Below are 12,726 nucleotides of genomic sequence, written 5' to 3'. Positions count from 1 at the left end.
ACTGCTGGTAACTTTAGCTGGAGCTGCTGGAGCGTGACCATCACTGAATCCAATAAAGAGCAGGACAGAGCTGATAGCGTTTCCCCGGCCCTGGACGGCGTCCAGAGCGTCCACATGTAAAACACAGCCTGAAAGCCTCTGAGCAGGGCGTGACGGCAGCTCGGCGTTCGTCCGGCTCCGGCCAGCGCGGCTCCTCGTCCAGGCCTCAGAGAGGACAGAAGACTCAGGATCACAGCTCAGGCTTGTGGGCTGATGGAAGCGTGATCTCCCCTCCACCGCTGCTGGCTTTTGGTTCAGTAAACTGTTTGAGATGAGGAGTCGTCACGTAGAAAGTCACTCAAACATCAACTTCATACATTTCCTATTAAACCCGCCTGAAAACCAAACTATAAAGGTTTCTGCTCAATCCATCAAAACTGTTGAATTAGGAACTATTGACCTTTGTTTTGGCCTGTTTTTTCTCAGCGGTTTTATCTGTTGGAAACGTTCCATTCAAGGGTTTTTTTTTATCCATTTTCTTATTTGATTCGCTACTTTAGGTTGATCTTCAAGTTAAGCATGATTCTTTGTTGTAAATCTGTCTCCACATCAAACCAGCAGCAGTAGGAGTCTTTTCGTTTTGCTTAATTTATTTTATTTTTCTGCGGCAGACGGCAGCAGGCGCAGGTGACTGAACTCTCTTCTTCACGTTAGCGTCCTGGAGACGCGTTCTCCTGGTGTCGTGAGACCTGAGTGGCTTCGTCAAATGCCTTTCTGTCTGAATCATTCTGCGCTGTGGTGATTCTTCTGGGTCGTCTGTGGAGGATGAGACCCGAGCAAACGGCACTAAGGTGCTCCAGCGGTCCGAGGCGAGCAGAGCAGCCGCTGCCTGGGGGACGAGGAGGACGAGGAGGAGGAGGAGGAGCAGACATTATCGGGGAACCCATCAGTGAGGATGCGGGAGAGAAGCAGGGGGCTCTGCGGTGGAGCTGCTGCCTCATTATCCGTCTCCTTGCTGCTCCTACCGGAGCCCAGGAGGGACACGTCGGTGCGGGAGCGGCAGCAGAGCCCAGTCAGGAGAGCATGGAGGTTCTGACACTTCAGAGGATTTTCTCATCGTTAGAATCACATCCAGGAAAACAGCTTCTGCTCTGACTTCCCCTTCTTTGTGTTATTTATTGCTTACTCACTGAGGCTTTTCTATTGATGATACTGGTCCTTTGGCTTTATTCTTCAAACTTGACGTTGTTTTGCAGCTTCACCGTGTGCTTTATGGTCTTCATGTTGTCACCTTGATGTTGGTTTTGAGGCTTTTTCGTGGAATTGTTGTGACTTTACCATTAGTCTTGTGATGACCTTTTCCTTCATGTTGCCACTTTCATGTTTCAGTTTTGACTTTTCTTTTCATGTAATTTTACCTTTTTGTTCCTCCACTTGTGGCTTCAGCATTCATAGTGCAGCTTTTGCATTTGAGTGTCTTTGTAATTTGTGGCATTATTTTTGTGTTTATTTTGTGGTGCTGAAGGGTTTTTGATTGTCTTCTGCATCTTTGTGGTTCCTCTAGTGTTGGGATCTTGTCATTGTGTTGAGATGTTTGTTTCCTGTAGGTTTCTTGACTCTAGAACTCATCATGTGGCTTCTGTCTTTGGCAGCTTTTGCCTTTTTGCTGTGGTTTGTTGTCACCTCTCAGTCTCTCTCTGTTGTTCTGCCTCCGATCACGGAGCGTATAGACCGGACTTTAAACCTGTCAGCTCTCCTTCAGCCACAGAGAGGATGGGGGATGTTGTTGCTGCAGTACATGCAGAGTGGGCTGATTGAAGACCCCCCTGCCTTTCTGTCCAGCCCGCGCCTCTCAGTGCAGCATAATGGCAGAATGTATTGGACGGGCTTATGTAACAGGACATTAATGGATGTCCACTCAGGACGGGGGAGAGTGCTTTCTGAAGGATGACTGGACAGCAGAACATGACATTTCTCACAAATCTAACGGTGCTGCTTGTTTTAGTGATTTTCATGAAGTCTTCCTGTGTTCAGTTCGCTGGTCTGTTGGACACAATCACACATTTTTATTAAAACGCGAAGGAAGAGGAACACGACCTTTGACTTCTAAAGCTGTTCACTAACACATGAGAACTGAGAAGAGAGGTTTATACCATAATAATATGAATAATAAATCCCATCAGAAGCCTAAAGAAATAAATGGAAGAACAACCTTGATTGATGTTGGTAATTTCATGTAAAAGGAGAAAATACTCAGAGGTGTGAAGAGGTGTGTGTGAAGCTGACATGATCATTTCCATCATCCATCCATCCATCATCCAGCTATATATATTTATATTATAATATTTACAGTATCTGTTGCATCATCATTAAGCCTTAAACATATTTCATTAAGTTATTGAATCATTTATTTTTACATATTTGGTATTTTAACCTTCTGCTTCTTTATATTCTGCTCTGTGAGAAGCAACGCTGTAAAGAATGTTCTTCTAATAAAGTCTGTTCTGTTCCCCTCCGTGATCTGAAGTGACAGAAGTCAGATGACCAGACACATTGACGGATCGAGGGGGCGTGGAGCGGAGCACACACACAACACACAACACACAACACACAACACACAACACACAACTCAATATCTGACCAAATATGGCAGTCCGGTTCCGGCTTTCCAAAGCCACCCATTACTGTGAAATGTGTAATTGTGCACACACACACGCACACACACACACACACACACACACACACGCACACACACACACACACACACACACACACACACAGGGGCTCCACAACAACAGCCTGATCAATAGCACTATTTGTTGGTGGAGTCGCTGCAGAGCTGATGTTATCAGGCCAGTCGATACGGTGGCTGATGGGAATGCGGATGGTTACACTTGTGACGCTTTGTTGATGTTCTTTTATTAGAGTGAAGTGCAGTTCAGAACAACATGAGGATCGGCGTCGGTGTGCTGTTTTCTGAGCGTGGCTCATTATGAGGTGGCCCAGCGCTGGAGCTGGAGGTTACTCTCACATAAACAGACTTGATAGAATGTGTAATTCAACCTGCATGATTTCCAGGAAACTCCCAGTGCAATTACAAGGAAATTCATTTCCATTGAGTTGTTATCAGCGCTGCGGTGTTTGTGTGACGCAGGTGGCTCCTGGTTGATTCCAGCTGACACAATTTCCTGACTGCCGGCAAACAGTTTAGTGTTCTGAACACTTTCCTCCACCTGACGGCTTCACCTGGATCCGCTCACACAAAAAACAAGCGTCATCTCCGTCCTCAACAGGTAGCCTCTCTGTGTGTGTGTGTGTGTGTGTGTGTGTGTGTGTGTGTGTGTGTGTGTGTGTGTGTATTACAGGGTAAAGCTTCACCTTCACTTCATGCTCGCTTCACGGTGAGCAAAAGACAGTAAAGCCTCATGGATTCGGTCCGACGAGAGTCACCAGTTAGAATATCTTGCGGTGTGAGAGGCGGCTGAAGGAGCCGGAGAAGCATCCAGCCTCTCGTCCACCCTGGAAGGCGAAGGCCACGGCACGTGTCAGCTGCTGACTGAAGGTCAGCTGATCGCTGTTGTTGATAGTGTGTCAAAACCAAAATGTGACCCAGTCCAGGACCAAGAAAACCCCGAACTGCTTCCAGCCCCGCTCCGACCCAACCGGCTTCTCTCTTCCAACAAGGTCAGCAACAGTATTTGGTGCGGCGGGTTGCACGGAGTCCAAACAAACAGCTCCACAAAGTTAGAAAGCAATGCAGCGGTCCGCCGGTCTGTGACCTTTGAACTTGCTGGTCCGTCTCCACTCTGTGTGAGCTGTGAGAGCGACAGCGTAACACCACTCTCTGATCGATGGTCCTGAGGCCGGCGGTGGCTCCCCGGGGGTCCCGGGTTTAATGGATTCACCGGAGTCGGCCGGCACGGAGCCGTTTAGCAGCTCCACGGACGGAGCGCCGCTTCTTCCCCGCTCTTTAATCGGGGATCAGTATTTACTGTCACTGAGGTGAGGCTACAGTCTCCACAGGCAGCACAGGCCTTCTGCTTTCCAGCGCTGCACCAGCGTTTGTGCGGTTTAGTCTTCTTCAGATTTCCCTGCAGACTCCGCCGCCCGTTTGTTTGTTTTTCTTCTTTTTGGGACAAAAGCCACATGAAAGAGTCACATTAGCATTTTCTTTCACCATTTATTAATTCACCAAATACAGTGAAAATGGCATCATAATATACAATGACTCATTCTTAGAATGTCATGACATTTTTGTTGCTTTTTTGCTTCATAAAACAATGTTTCATCATTGAAAATATTAAGGTTTCATGCACAACAAACCATATCCAGTTTCTTTAAAATAATGGTACAAAATAAACAAAATTAAATAACAAAAAACTGTAATGTCCAAAGTCGGTCAAATAACAACATGTTATTTGAGGATACTCGTAAACAGTGCAATATACTCTAAAACTGCCATTTTCTAACAAATTCATCAACGAAGCTCAAGTCACAGTATACGATTTGTTAATAATAGTTTAACATTGATGTGTGCAAAAACCCCAGACACATTCAGTTAGTCTTTAAAAAACATCCGTCCTCTGATATAGAGTGAGACCAGTCCGCTAAAATCTTAGATTTGCCTCTCTGAAGCCTAGTCTCATTCTGTATATCCTCTCTGAAGTACAAATATCTCTGTTGATGAATTGTAAGACGATAGACTAGCATATAATTTAAATAACAAATATTTAGATATAAAAATACAAATATGACTTTTGTTAAAAAGAAGCGTGCCAGGGTAAGAGTGGTGGCACCTGTGTTGGCACCGGAGTGACAGCTCATGCAATTAGATGGAGAAAATCTTTAAATTCATAGAGGACCAAAACACAAAGAAAAAGAACCAAATCAAAGAGAGCATTTCCCCATCACTTCCATGACTATTTGTTAAAACGTTGACGGTAATCTCCATGGTTCTGCTGGCGTCTGAGCACTTCAAAATGCGAAAGAAAACCAAAGGAAAGAGGGGAAAACTGAGATATGTGAAGGTAGAAATGAGCTACATGAAGGTGGCGGGCTGCACCTGGACCACTGATGGCGGATGCAGGTAGAACGTGGCCTGTTTGTCTCGTTAATCTGAGGCCCAACGCCAAACGCAGTTCTACTACGGAAAAGATGAACATTGCAACATCCTCGATATACATTGCTTCTTTTTTTGTTGTTGTTGGGTTTTCTAGTTTTTGCTGGATGTTTTATACACACAAGGGGTCTTCTGTGTTTAGTAGACAGCAGAGTTTGGTTGGTCTGTCTTCTTTTTTTTTTAAAAAAAAAAAGCTTCAGCAGCAACAGGAATGCATTGGACCAGTGCTGAAAGGACAGCTCCCTTGAATGCACCGCCTGCCTGAATCAACAAAGCAAAGCCTGAAGGAGGGGGGAGGGGGGGTTCTCAGAGCTTAGCCTACCTACTGTACAACTTATTGAAATAGCCCCCCCCCCCCCCCCCCCCCCCCCAAACCCGAGTCTAGTTGCACTATTTTGTTGCTTACAGCGCTTTTGGAAAGGAAAAACAAGAGATGGTCGTGAAGTGATGACAAGTTCATCCATCATTAAAGTCAGCAGAGGTTGAGATACAGAGCTTCGCCCGCCATCTCAACATCTTGCTGCAGCTGTAGTTAAAATCGGGATTCATTTGGAGAATTGCCAGCAATCCCATGATAAATCTTCCAGTCTCTCTCTCTCTCTCTCTCCCTCCCTCTCTCTCTCTCTCTCCCTCCATCTCTCCCTCCTTACTCGTCCTCCTCCAGCTTTCCTCCATCCTCTGCTGTCTTCCTCTCCATCTCCTCTCTTCATCCTGCCTCGTGCAGTCGTTTTCTCCTGCAGTCCTTGAACATGCACAGCCGACAAGTGCGTCAAACCGGTGATCAAAATTAAAAAAGTCTGCAAGGCATCGTTCACGTTTAAACGCCAGGAGAAGATTTGTCCGTCATCCCCTTCAGCACCTCGTCTATTCGGTCGTCCTCGATCACCACTGTGGGGGGGAGGGGGAGAAGAGAGGGTTACTCATCAGATCTCGACAGCACCCTCACAGGGGTCAACTTAACACAGCATTTATTACAGGTCGCGTCTTTTCTTCCAGCCCGCTGCCCCATATTTAATGGAGGACGACAACACGCACGACATAACTGGATGAGTGGGACCGCGGGGGGACTGATAAATAACAAAGGCAGCCGTGCACATCCACAACAGCGGCGTTTGATGAGAAGGAGTCGTTCTCCGGTGATAACGTGGAGCCGGATTTCATCCTCACGGTTTAACCCTTTTGTTGGATGAGTGCATCACGGGGCGTGTCCGTGAAGATAATCTCCCGTGCATGAATGTAAACAAGTCTGCAGTCGACGAGCACCGAGCTGCAGCTGTGATCACGATTCACACGATTAGAGTAAATAAAGAGGGAATTATAATCCCTGAACTGGATGCGCTGCCGCGCGTCCTTTACGCTCGTGCAGGTTTGGATCTCTTTGTGCGTAAATACGCAGCGTATCTAAAAATCCTGTCTAATCGTCAAAAACGATATAAATGGCAATGTTCTTGAGTGTGGAGGCTTCTTTTACCTCGCTTGGCTCGGCCGATCTGTCCCAGCTTTGGGGGTCTTTTCGCCTGCGACGCAGCGAAAAAGGCGCTTGAGTCCTGCAGTCCGCAGCTAAAGGACATCTGGCTGACCTCGCTGTCCGCCCCGTAGCCGCTCATTTTCCCCTCGTTGTATGGCAGAACCTCGGACATTATGGCAGCGCGGAGATGGGTCAAAAACCACCGAGCACGGAGGAAAATCTCAGAGTGGACGGATGTCTTCCCGGGGTGGGTTTGCGCACGATGGACGCTCCTCTGCTGCTGCGGGCTCCTCTCGGTGTGTGAGTGAGTGTGTGAGTGTGTGTGATCCGGCAGCAGTGGTGCAGCTGCAGAGAGGTGTGTGATGGAGAGAGGGAGAGCTGCGGTCGCCTGTGCTGCTGGATGATGTCTGGCGAGGGAAGTGGGAGATCCCGGGATCATAAAGGAAACCCAGGCGGAGCGGTGAAGTCATCCATCCGGGGGAGAGAGAGGGAGGGAGGGAGGGAGAGAGAGAGAGAGAGAGCGTGTGTGTGTACGTGCGCGCGCCCTGGGGTGAGAGCAGGGGACTCCAAGTGAAAGAGGAGCAACACTGACACCAACAGGCAGGACCCGGTATTGTTCAATTCCTTCAGATTTGAGCTTTGGAAAGTTTGGAAAGTTTCTGGAAGAGGGGTGACGTCCAGGACCAGGATTCAGAGGCCAGGAGTCGGAGACAGAGCTTTAGTAAAAACACATCTTTTTGCGTTATTGTTTCTGAACAGTCGTGTGTTTGCAGGACAATATCCGTTTACACACAAATTATATATTTTTTTTTGTGTTGGAAAAGGAGCAGGACCAGGAGAATATGGACAAGGACGGACATTTTTATTGTCCTTCTACTGAGCATGAGCAGAACTACTGCACTGCTCCAAAAAAACAAAAGGGACACTTACACAACAGAGTATCTCCAAGTCAGCCTCCAGCAGCTGAAATCAGCCCGTCCAGCCAGGAAGCAACACTGATATGGAGGGTAAAAGGTTCGCCTGCCGCTGTGCAAATGGAACAAACAGCAGGTGGAAATGAGAAGAAACGAGCAAGAAAACCCTGATTAAAGAGTGGTTCTGCAGAGAATGTCCTCCTCTGCGTCTGGTTCTGCAGGTGTTGAATAAACTGAACACATTAACTTTCGTATGCAAGGCTAAACTTGAAATCTTCACATGGATAAATAAAGAAGAAAGGCTGTTATTAACACTGTGATAAAAACCCAAAAATTAAGTCCTTAAAACTAAGGCGTAAGATCAGAAAACAGACAGAGGATCTATTCTTGGATGGGTTGTTTGGAGAGCCAGTGCGAGCTGACCTCTCTAAACATGGCCTGACCCTCTGCTGCAGCGGCCAGCCTGAGCCCTGAAAGCAGCGGCTCTGCCGGACGGTCTCCTGGGTGTCCAGTGGGGACAGGCTGTGGGGACGGACCGTGAGGACACCACGGAGTGATAATGGAGACAGCTCAGCTGGCGGCTCTCCCACACAAACACAGAGCGTGAGAATATCCTGCCAGACGCTTCACTGACTCAAAGCGCTTCTCTTCACTGAGGGGTGCAGGCGCAGCAGGGACGGTGCAGTGTTTGGCACTGCTGCCTCACAAGGAGTTTGACTCCGGTTCTGTGATTGCATGTTCCGCCTGTGCGGGTTTTTCGATGCCCATGAAGAGAAGCTGATGTTAGAGTGATGTGACCTCTGCTCTGGTTCCTGTCAGAATCTCACTGTGGGCACGGGAAGACTTCCAGCTCAATACACACACACACACACGTTTGTACTTATATCGTTGTGAGGACACTTATTGACATAATGCATTTCCTAGCCCCTTACCCTAACCCATACCCTGAACCTAACCTAAACCCTAAACCAAAAACCAAGTCTTAACCCTCAAAAAGGTCAAAAAAGGCCTTTTGAAAAGTGAGGACTGGCAGAAATGTCCTCACTGTGTTGGTGAAAAACAAATTCTGGTCCTTACTTTTGGGTATGTACAAGAACACACACACACACACACACACCTTGTTAGCAAGCACTTACTGATCAGCCCCATCATTCCTGTCAGTGTGTGTGTGTGTGTTCGTGTGTGTGTGTGTGTGTGTGTAGGTAAGGACCTCAGCGTGTACTCGTTCTCACACTATTGGGACTGTTTGTCCTTTCGTGTATGTGTGTGTCATTGCATGTCCTGCCTGTGCGTGTTTTTCAATGCCCGTGTGTGTGTGTGTGTGTGTGTGTGTGTGTGTGTGTGTGTGTGTGTGTGTGAAGCGCTGCAGTTTGCAGGTGACTGGATGTTCCAGGATCAGCTGGAGGTGAAGAACACCGCTTCTGCTGAGTTTACAACAAGTCTGCAGGAAACAAATAGAAGACAACGTAAAGTCTGCAGAAGGAATGAAAACACATCTGTGTGTGTGTGTGTGTGTGTGTGTGTGTGTGTGTGTGTGTGCTTCAGAAGCCCTGCTTCTCATTACAGGCGATTCACCATATTCACCATGCTGAGTCACTCGCTCCGTCTGTGTCTTTCTACAAAGGCACACACACACACACACACACACACACACACACACGCTCAGTCTTGTATTTCTATCCTCGTGGGGACCGTCCATTGACTCCCATTCATGTCTAGCCCCTAACCCTGACCCTTACCCTAACCCTAACCCACACCACAACAAAGCCTAACCCTAAAGAAATGTTTTTGCACTTTTACTTTTTTCAGTAACAACAACATGGTCAAGAAAACACTGTTTCTCCTACTTAGGACCGGAAAAAGGTCCCCACAAGGCACGTCGTTCCACGTTTTGCTATCCATGTGGGGACATTTGGCCCCGACAAGGATAGAAATACAAGAACGCACACACACACACACACACACACACACACACACACACACACACACACACACACACACACACACACACACACAATGTTCCTCCTTAAACACCAACTGAGAAAAAAAACAGTAACAAGGTATGAGCAGAGAGCCAGGATCAGTTCAGACCTGTGTGTGTGTGTGTGTGTGTGTGTGTTTTATTTCTGCAGGTCCTCTCAGCAACATTTTCAGTTTTCCCTGAAACACACACCTGCTCCGTCTCCAGCCCAGATCACACACGAGTGGTTTCATCCCATCCAAAGTCATTACAGTTACCTACCCACATTTCCAAAGTGTCAAACTAATCAAACTACCAACAAAAACCTCCAACAACATCCTCAAACTATCACACACACACACACACACACACACACACACACACACACACACACACACACACACACACACAGATGAAAGCAGAGTTTATCTCTGCGCCGCTTGTCATGAAGATGAATGCTGTTTGTTTAAAGTGCATAAACATCCTCCAGCAGACTGTGGGAACATCAGCAGCAGGGATGAAATCACATCTGTGTGTGTGTGTGTGTGTGTGTGTGTGTGTGTGTGTGTGTGTGTGTGTGTGTGTGTGTGTGTGTGTGTGTGTGTGTGTGTGTGTGTGCGCGCGCTCAGCCACAGTAAAAATAGACGGCGCTGCTCCTCCTCACACCTCGCCTGCGCTGGAAGTGAAAGCTGTGATGAAAGGTGTGTGTTCCGTGTTTCCAGTGTTTTATCGATCTGCTCTGGTTTTAAAGAGAGATCCATCGCCTGACGCTGATTTCTGTGCCAAGCTTAATTTTCCTGAGAATTTTCCCACAGTTTTAATCAGCGTTCAGCAGAATGAATCCTGCTCTCCGCCGCTGCACTGGACAGAATAAACCTGTGTGTGTGTGTTTGGTTTGTTCATTGTTTGTGGCTGTCTGTTCTCGGGGAAGGTTCCCAGCTGGCCCTCTGTTACTAGCCCCAGTCTCTCTGCAGGAACAACGTCCTGCTCTGATCAGTGTGAGATGTTTTACTCAGCCTCCAGATCTCAGTCTCACCTGTGGGATTCTGGGACAAAGACGTCCCGCCTGGTGTCTTCTGGACTGACCGCGTCCTCTGCTCACACCTTCAGAGGCGGAGCAAAGTGGTGAAAGACGAGAGGCTAAAATGTTTCTCCAAACGAAAGTGTTTTCTTGTTCATTGATGTTTCGGATGAAATCTAACAGGCTGGTTGAATTCCACTGAAACAGTCTAGACGGGGGGATGAAGTCGGGATAAAGTGTAAATATCTCAGCTGAGGCTGAAAACCGAGTGAGCATGATGCCACCGGCCTCCCTCGGCTCTCAGGAAGTAGGTCAGGCGTCCCCGGCTTCGCCGCTGCCCACAGCAGATGGTGACAGCAGTAATTGGCATCAGGGACCGTGGCGTGCTGTGACGGCTCTCGCTCCTGAGCTAATGCCTTGATACCTTCACCCTCCTCTGTCTGCTGACAAAACCCGACCGGCAACGAGGAAACAGCCCTCCTCCCCTCCTCTGATTCTGTCAGTACATCAGCTCAGAGGGCGAAAACACTCCAGAAGGTCATCAGTTCTCTCTCACAGGTGTTGGAGACAGAGTGGCTGACTGGGTGAAGGTCGTCAGAGTGCTAACTGAACACTGATGCAGTATTTTGGAGTGAAACATTCCTGGACTGTGATCATCTGTTGCTGGCTGATCCATAATCTGTTTGAATCAGAGGAGGGATCCGAGGAAAGGCGGCGGACTCCTCTGTCCTTCTATAAACAGCAGCAGGAAAGCGCTCGTCTCTCCTCCCTAGTGAGTAATAAACTCTTTGACATATAAACGTGTCCGTGCAGTTTACAGCACTTTGACTGGATGTGAATGGTTGAAGAAAATCCTGATGAGCAGTCATGAAAACCTTCTGTTGTCCTTGTTCAAGAAGAATCTTCCAGAACCACAATGACCCATTTATCTGTTAAATTCCATTTTTAACTAATTGATGACTCATTTTAGTAACTCTCTACTGGTGTTTTGTTTTCTATTCTATTTTGGCACTTTTAATCCTCCACAGCAGAGCGTCAGGCTTCCAAACACTGATCAGAAGTTGTTTTTCTTTGCAGAGCTGGAATGGCGCCACTTCTGTATTTTTATCCGTTTGTGCTAAATGGAGCTTTTGTCTCCATCTGCTCTGCTTTGGCTGGACGCTAACACAGACTTTAACACCTATGAGAAAGTCTTGGTACAGTATCAGACAGAAACACATGCCGAAACAGGACAGTCGGCGGTACAGCTCTGCGAGACGACGACTGCAGTCATGTTTCTGTTGGGTTTCGTTGAAAAGGCCATGATGATGGTTAAAGCGGAGCGATCAGCTGCTGAGCATCCTGTTTGCTCCCTCATCACCACAAATCACAGTCTACACCCGTGAAGCGCGGCGGTCAGGGAACAGTCGTATCCCGCTCGTTGTTTGTCAGCTCTCAGCTTGGATTACACAGCAGCTCACACACCGCCCTGATCTGACGTGACTTGGAAATGATCCGGTGGAGACACACAGGAGACACACACCTCCGAGCCCAGCGAAGATGGACATCTAGTGGCCGGAGAGAGGACACTTCATCCCAGCCCAGACCGATTTAATACCGGTTACTACGGGTGAAAATGGATTAAATACAGGTTCAATACCGGTTGAAACTGGATAATACAGGTTCATACACATTAAACAGGTGAAAACAGGTGTGTGTTTTTCGCTGTGGTGTGCTGGGGAAACTGAATGACGGCCAAAGAGGGGAATCGGTTGGACTCGGCTGGTCTGGAGGTGTGTGTCAGTGATGAAGGGTGGATTCTGCTGGTGGAGAACAGAATGAGGAGGACGATGAAGTCCATCCTCAGAAACAGCAATCCCCCCCCCCCCCCCCCGCATGAAACCGTGGCTGCTCAGCGAAGGCCCCACGGTGCACGTCTCCTATTGGTGCACTGCAGGACTGAGGTTCAGGAGGTCATCTGTACCGACCCTGATAAGACTGTTACACCTATCTGGTTAAGATGCATTTTAACGACGGTTTGTTTTCTCTTGTTTGTTTACTGATGTGTATTGATGTGCTGCTGGACTCCACAATCTCCCCTCTGGGGATTAATACAGCACTTTTAACTTTTAACCTTAAAACAAGTTAATACAACTTTATTAAACTTAAATACAAGTTTATCCAGTATTGGTTTGGATCGTATTGATCAGACAGGTTCCACGTGGTTGACTTGACTCTTCGGACTAAAGGTAAACATGGAGTTCCACAGGGAACTTTGTTACAATA

The sequence above is a fragment of the Salarias fasciatus genome, chromosome 18 (genome assembly GCF_902148845.1).
Source record: "Salarias fasciatus chromosome 18, fSalaFa1.1, whole genome shotgun sequence".
Lineage (NCBI taxonomy): Eukaryota > Metazoa > Chordata > Actinopteri > Blenniiformes > Blenniidae > Salarias > Salarias fasciatus.
The sequence above is the reverse complement of the archived record's forward strand: the minus strand, read 5'-3'. Positions refer to the sequence as shown.